General features: G+C 43.3%; 1 pseudogene; it reads right to left on the reverse strand.

Annotated features, from left to right (window-relative positions):
* Window positions 1-3358: 3358 nt before the first annotated feature.
* On the reverse strand, window positions 3359-4587 carry LOC102978304 (protein-tyrosine sulfotransferase 2-like; annotated as a pseudogene).
* Window positions 4588-6542: the final 1955 nt, after the last annotated feature.

Below are 6542 nucleotides of genomic sequence, written 5' to 3' on the forward strand. Positions count from 1 at the left end.
TAAATGGATTAAATGCCCCATCCAAAAGACACAGACTGGCTGAATGGATACAAAAACAAGACCCATATATATGCTGTCTACAGGAGACCCACTTCAGACTTAGGGACACATACAGACTGAAAGTGAAGGGATGGAAAAAGATATTCCATGCAAATGGAAATCAAAAGAAAGCTGGAGTAGCAATACTTGTATCAGATAAAATAGACTTGAAAATAAAGACTTATCTCCTTACAAGAGATAAGGAGGGACACTACATGATGATCAAAGGATAAATCCAAGAAGAAGATATAACAATTATAAATGTTTATGCACCCAACATAGGAGCACCTCAATACATAAGGCAAATGCTAACAAACATGAAAGGAGAAATCAACAGCAACACAATAATAGTAGGGGAATTTTAACTCCCCACTTACACCAATGGACAGATCATCCAAACAGAAAATAAATAAGGAAACACAAGCTTTCAATGACACAATAGACCAGATAGATCTAACTGATATTTATAGAACATTCCACCCAAAAGTGGCAGACTACACTTTCTTCTCAAGTGCACATGGAACATGCTCCAGGATAGATCACATCTTGGATCACAAATCAAGCCTTGGAAAATTTAAGAAAATTGAAATTGTATCAAGCATCTTTTCTGACTACAACACTATGAGATTGGAAATCAGTTCCAGGAAAAAAACTGTAAAAAGCACAAATACATGGAGGCTAAACAGTGTGCTACTAAATAACCAAGAGATCACTGAAGAAATCAAAGAAGAAATTTAAAAATACATAGAAACAAATGGCAATGAAAACACGATGACCCAAAACTTATGGGATGTAGCAAAAGCAATTCTAACAGGGAAGTTTATAGCAATTCAATCTCACCTCAAGAAACAAGAAAAATCTCAAATAAACAATCTAACCCTACACTGAAAACAACTAGAGAAAGAAGAACAAAGAAAACCGAAAGTCAGTGGAAGGAAAGAAATCATAAAGATCAGAGCAGAAATAAATGAAATAGAAACAAAGAAAACAATAGCAAAGATCAATAAAACTAAAAGCTGGTTCTTTGAGACTGCAGAAATACAAAGGATTATAAGAGACTACTGAAAACAACTATATAAAAATAAAATGGACAATCACGAAGAAATGGACAAATTCTTGGAAAGGTACAATTTTCCAAGACTGAACAAGGAAGATTTAGAAAATATAAGCAGAACTATCACAAGTAACAAAATTGAAAGCATAATTAAAAATCTTCCAACAAACAAGAGTCCAGGACCAGATGGCTTCACAGGTGAATTCTATCAAATATTTAGAGAAGAGCTAACACCAATCCTTCTCAAACTCTTCCAAAAACTTGCAGAGGGATAAACACTCCCAAATTCATTCTACAAAGCCACTATCACCTTGATACCAAAACCAGAAAAAGATATCACAAAAAAAGAAAATTATAGACCAATATCACTGATGAACATATATGCAAAAATCCTGAACAAAATACTAGCAAACAGAATCCAACAGCACATTAAAAAGACCATACACCATGATCAAGTGGGATTTACCCCAGGGATGCAAGGATCCTAAGGAGGCGAAAGACTTGTACTCAGAAAACTATAAAACTCTGATGAAAGAAATCAAAGATGACATAAACAGATGGAGAAGTAAACCATATTCTTGGATTGGAAGAACCAATATTGTGAAAATGACTATACTGCCCAAAGCAATCTACAGATTCATGCAATCCCTATCAAACTACCAATGGCATTCTTCACAGAATTAGAACAAAAAATCTTACAATTCATATGGAAACACAAAAGACCCCGAATAGCCAAAGCAATTTTGAGGAAGAAAAACGGAATTGGAGGAATCAGGCTTCCCAACTTCAAACTATACCACAAAGCTACAGTAATCAAGACAGTATGGTATACAAATAGGAAAAGAAGTAAAACTGTCACTATTTGCTGATGACTAAAGATGCCACCAGAAAACTACTAGTGCCAATCAATGAATTTGGTAAGGTTGCAGGATACAAAATTAATGCACAGAAATCTCTGGCATTCCTATACACCAACAAAAAATCAGAAAGAGAAATTAAGGAAACAATGCCATTTACCATTGCAACAAAAAGAATAAAATACCTAGGAGCCTTTTCAATAAGTGGTGCTGGGAAAACTCAACAGCTACATGTAAAAGAATGAAATTAGAACACTACCTAACACCATACAGAAGAATAAACTCCAAATGGATTAAAGACTTAAATGTAAGACCAGACACTGTAAAACTTTTAGAGGAAAACATAGGAAAAACACTCTTTGACATAACCACAGCAAGATCTTTTTTTTTTCTTTAAAGTAAGGCACAGACAAATGAGTCCCTCTTCAGTTTATTCAAATAATATATATATATTTTTCTCTGTGAGTAGTACTGAGGAGGAATCAAAGAAAGCCTCATATATTAAATTCTTAAATAGAGTCTTTGAATTCAAAAGTAAGGGTCAACAGGAGAGGCACGGGTGGTGGGCCTTGTTCCAGCAAACAAAGCCACCAAGGCAGTCCTGCAAATTAAGGAGGATGGCAAATCCATTTCTTAAAAAAATTTTCTCAAGGGGAAAAATATAAAATACCTAAGTTTCAAAAGCTGGACTACCTCCACACTCTTGGTTCTCTACCCCGGACTATCCTAAGTTAGAGTGTTTCAAGGTTAAGTTTTCAATGATTCAGCTTTTTTTTTTTTTTTGGTACGCGGGCCTCTCACTGTTGTGGCCTCTCCCGTTGTGGAGCACAGGCTCTGGACGCGCAGGCTCAGTGGCCATGGCTCACGGGCCTAGCCGCTCCGCGGCATGTGGTATCTTCCCAGACCGGGGCATGAACCCGTGTCCCCTGCATCGGCAGGTGGACTCTCAACCACTGCGCCACCAGGGCAGCCCAATGATTCAACTTTTGCAAACATATACAAATACATTCCTCGTGAGCAGTTTTGTTTTGGCGATTAATAGCAAGCAATATGCTTGCGTTAGAGGTCCAATTTCCACTCGAATGCAAAGTTTCTTCTCTTCTGGCAACAAAGCCATTTGCAAAGACCTGGAAATCATGAGCTTCCTAGGTGGGAAGAGGTGCTATTCTGGTTCACCTGAAGATAGCTTTTCAGATTGGCTGGTGTTTTATCGTCCCCTTTCAAGACCTGGTGTGTGTTGTTGATGACGATGGAGTCGGGCCTGCTGTAGTTGGGAGGGCATGAACCCGTGTCCCCTGCATCGGCAGGTGGACTCTCAACCACTGCGCCACCAGGGAAGCCCAATGATTCAACTTTTGCAAACATATACAAATACATTCCTCGTGAGCAGTTTTGTTTTGGCGATTAATAGCAAGCAATATGCTTGCGTTAGAGGTCCAATTTCCACTCGAATGCAAAGTTTCTTCTCTTCTGGCAACAAAGCCATTTGCAAAGACCTGGAAATCATGAGCTTCCTAGGTGGGAAGAGGTGCTATTCTGGTTCACCTGAAGATAGCTTTTCAGATTGGCTGGTGTTTTATCGTCCCCTTTCAAGACCTGGTGTGTGTTGTTGATGACGATGGAGTCGGGCCTGCTGTAGTTGGGAGGGTTTTCATGGCAGTCATAGCAGAGCTGAGCCAGAATGGGGGCGATCTGAACCATGTCCCTCAACACATCCCCCGGATGTGACCAGTCCACTTGGAGAGAGCTTCCTGATTCATAGGCTTGATGACCTGGTCTATGGACCACTCGATCTTGAACAGGGAGACACCGCTGGGCTTGCCAATGAGGTCCTCATGGTGCAGGACAGCGTCGCTCCAGGTGATGCCGAGGAAGTCGAGGATGAGTTTGAGAGAGCACCAGGGGTGCAGCACCAGCTGCTTCTAGTACACGGGCAGGCACTTGTCCTCGCCCACCTCCATGCACTGGGCGTACATCACCTCAATGGCCTTGTTCCCCTTGTTGAGGCAGTCGCGGGAGCTGCTGAGGTCGAAGCCGGCGACGGTGACCTTGCAGGTGATCATGGAGTGCACGGAGGCCCTGCCGTCCCGCACCATCAGCAGGAACCTGGAGTTGGGGAACGGGCACGACAGGTAGACGGAGGACTTGAGTGTGAAGGGGTCTTTGTTATAGAGGACGCGGGTCGGCTCTCCATGCTTGGCGATCACCTCCAAGATGAAGGCTGGCGTCCAGCACCTCGCCTGTCACACCCGCCTCGTCCAGCCGCAGCTTCTCCCGGCCCGACTTGGACCAGGCCTGGGCATGGCCAGCACGCGGGGGATGATGCGGGTCTCCTCCCCGCAGCGCAGCTCGGGGTGGTAGTCCTGCATCGCACGCGTGAGCGTGGTGCCACTCCGGGGCTCGCTCCCCACGAAGATGAGCGGCATGGTCTTTCCGTAGAGGTACTCCACGTGGTCCGTGCCCAGCATCACAAGGTCCTCCTGCTCCGGCCACATGGTCCACCGGGGGCCCCCTAGCACCGCCCGGCAGGCACTCCAGCACCTACTGCCCCAGCTGGACCACCAGCACCAGGCCCAGGGCGAAGCCAGCTGCCAGCAGTGCCCTCTGCACCGACAGGCGCATGCTGGGCCCGGGGCTGGGGGCGCTTCAGCGACAGGTGGGCGGGAGCCCCAGTGGGCTCACATCTCCCCTGGACATTCTCATCCCTGGGATCTAGTCCTTGTGGCTGCTTGCCAAGACTCTCCACCAGCTGAGCCTGCAAGAGACATCCGGCGGCAGCTCCGCGCGCCCAGCGACTCAGTGCTTGCCAGCCGCCCCGGCCCACGAGATCTTTTTCGACCCACCTCCTAGAGTAACGGAAATAAAAACAAAAATAAACAAATGGGACTTAATTACACTTAAAAGCTTTTGTACAGCAAAGGAAACCATAAACAAGACAACCTTCAGAATGGGAGAAAATATTTGCAAATGAAACAACAGACAAAGGATTAATCTCCAAAGTATACAAACAGCTCATGGGGCTCAATATCAAAAACACAGACAATCCAGTTAAAAAATGGGTGGAAGAACTAAATAGACATTTCACCAAGGAAGACATACAGATGGCCAAGAGGCACATGAAAAGATGCTCAACATCACTAATTATTAGAGAAACGCAAATCAAAACCACAATGAGGCATCACGTCACCCCAGTCAGAATGGCCATTATCAAAAAAGCTAGAAACAATAAATGCTGGAAGGGGTGTGGTGAAAAGGGAACCCTCCTACAGTGTTGGTGGGAATGTAAATTGATACAACCACTATGGAAAACAGTATGGAGGTTCCTTGAAAAACTAAAAATAGAACTACCATATGACCCAGCAATCCCACTAGTAGGCATGTACCCTGAGAAAACCATAATTCAAAAAGAGACATGCATCAAAATGTTCATTGCAGCACTATTTACAATAGCCAGGACATGGAACCAACCTAAATGTCCATCGACAGATGAATGGATAAAGAAGATGTGGCACATATATACAATGGAATATTAGCCATAAAAAGAAACAAAATTGAGTTATTTGTAGTGAGGTGGATGGACATAGAGTCTGTCATACAGAGTGAAGTAAGTCAGAAAGAGAAAAACAAATACCGTATGCTAACACATATATATGAAATCTAAAAAAAAAAAAAAAAGGTACTGATGAACCTTGTTGCAGGGCAGGAATAAAGAAGTTGACATAGAGAATGGACTTGATGACATGGGGTGGGAGGGCGAAGCTGGGGCAAAGTGAGAATAGCATCGACGTATATACACTACCTAATGTAAAATAGTTGGCTGGTGGGAAGCAGCAGCATAGCACAGGGAGATCGGCTCCGTGCTTTGCGGTGACCTAGAGGGGTGGAATAAGGAGGGTGGGAGGGAGGCTTAAGAGGGAGGGGATATGGGGACATGGGTATGTATATGGCTGATTTGCTTTGTTGTACAACAGATACTAACACGGTATTTTGAAGCAATTATACTCCAATAAAGATGTATTAAACAAAAAAAAAAGTAATTAAAGTTAAAATAGCCTGACCACTGCAAAAAACATAGATTAATTAATTAATTAATTAATTAAAAAACCTAAGTGCCAGGACTTCCCTGGTGGTCCAGTGGCTAAGACTCGGCATTCCCAATGCAGGGGGCCCGGGTTCGATCCCTGTTCAGGGAACTAGATCCTACACGCCGCAACTAAAAGATCCCGTGAGTCGCAACTAAGACACGGTAAGGCCAAATAAATTAAATAAATAAATAAATAAATAAATATTTTAAAGAACAAAAACAAAAACCTAAGCCCCATTGTTATCAAGATGGGAAAACCACCTCTAACCTTAGGATAGGGCTGAGAGCTTACTTGCTTTCAGCTCTGGTTTTACCTTTGTTTTTGGCTCCCAACTATCAGTTATCCATTGCTACATAACAAACAACAGTAAAACTTATGGCTTCATTACAGCAATGTTTTACTACATCTCACACTTCCCTGGGTTGGATGTGGGTTCCCCTCTGCTCATTCTGCCTGGGGTCATTGATGAAGCTGCAGTCAGCTGAAGGGTCCAAAACAGCCTCATTC

This window comes from Physeter macrocephalus, chromosome 7 (assembly GCF_002837175.3).
Source record: "Physeter macrocephalus isolate SW-GA chromosome 7, ASM283717v5, whole genome shotgun sequence".
Taxonomy (NCBI): Eukaryota; Metazoa; Chordata; class Mammalia; order Artiodactyla; family Physeteridae; genus Physeter; species Physeter macrocephalus.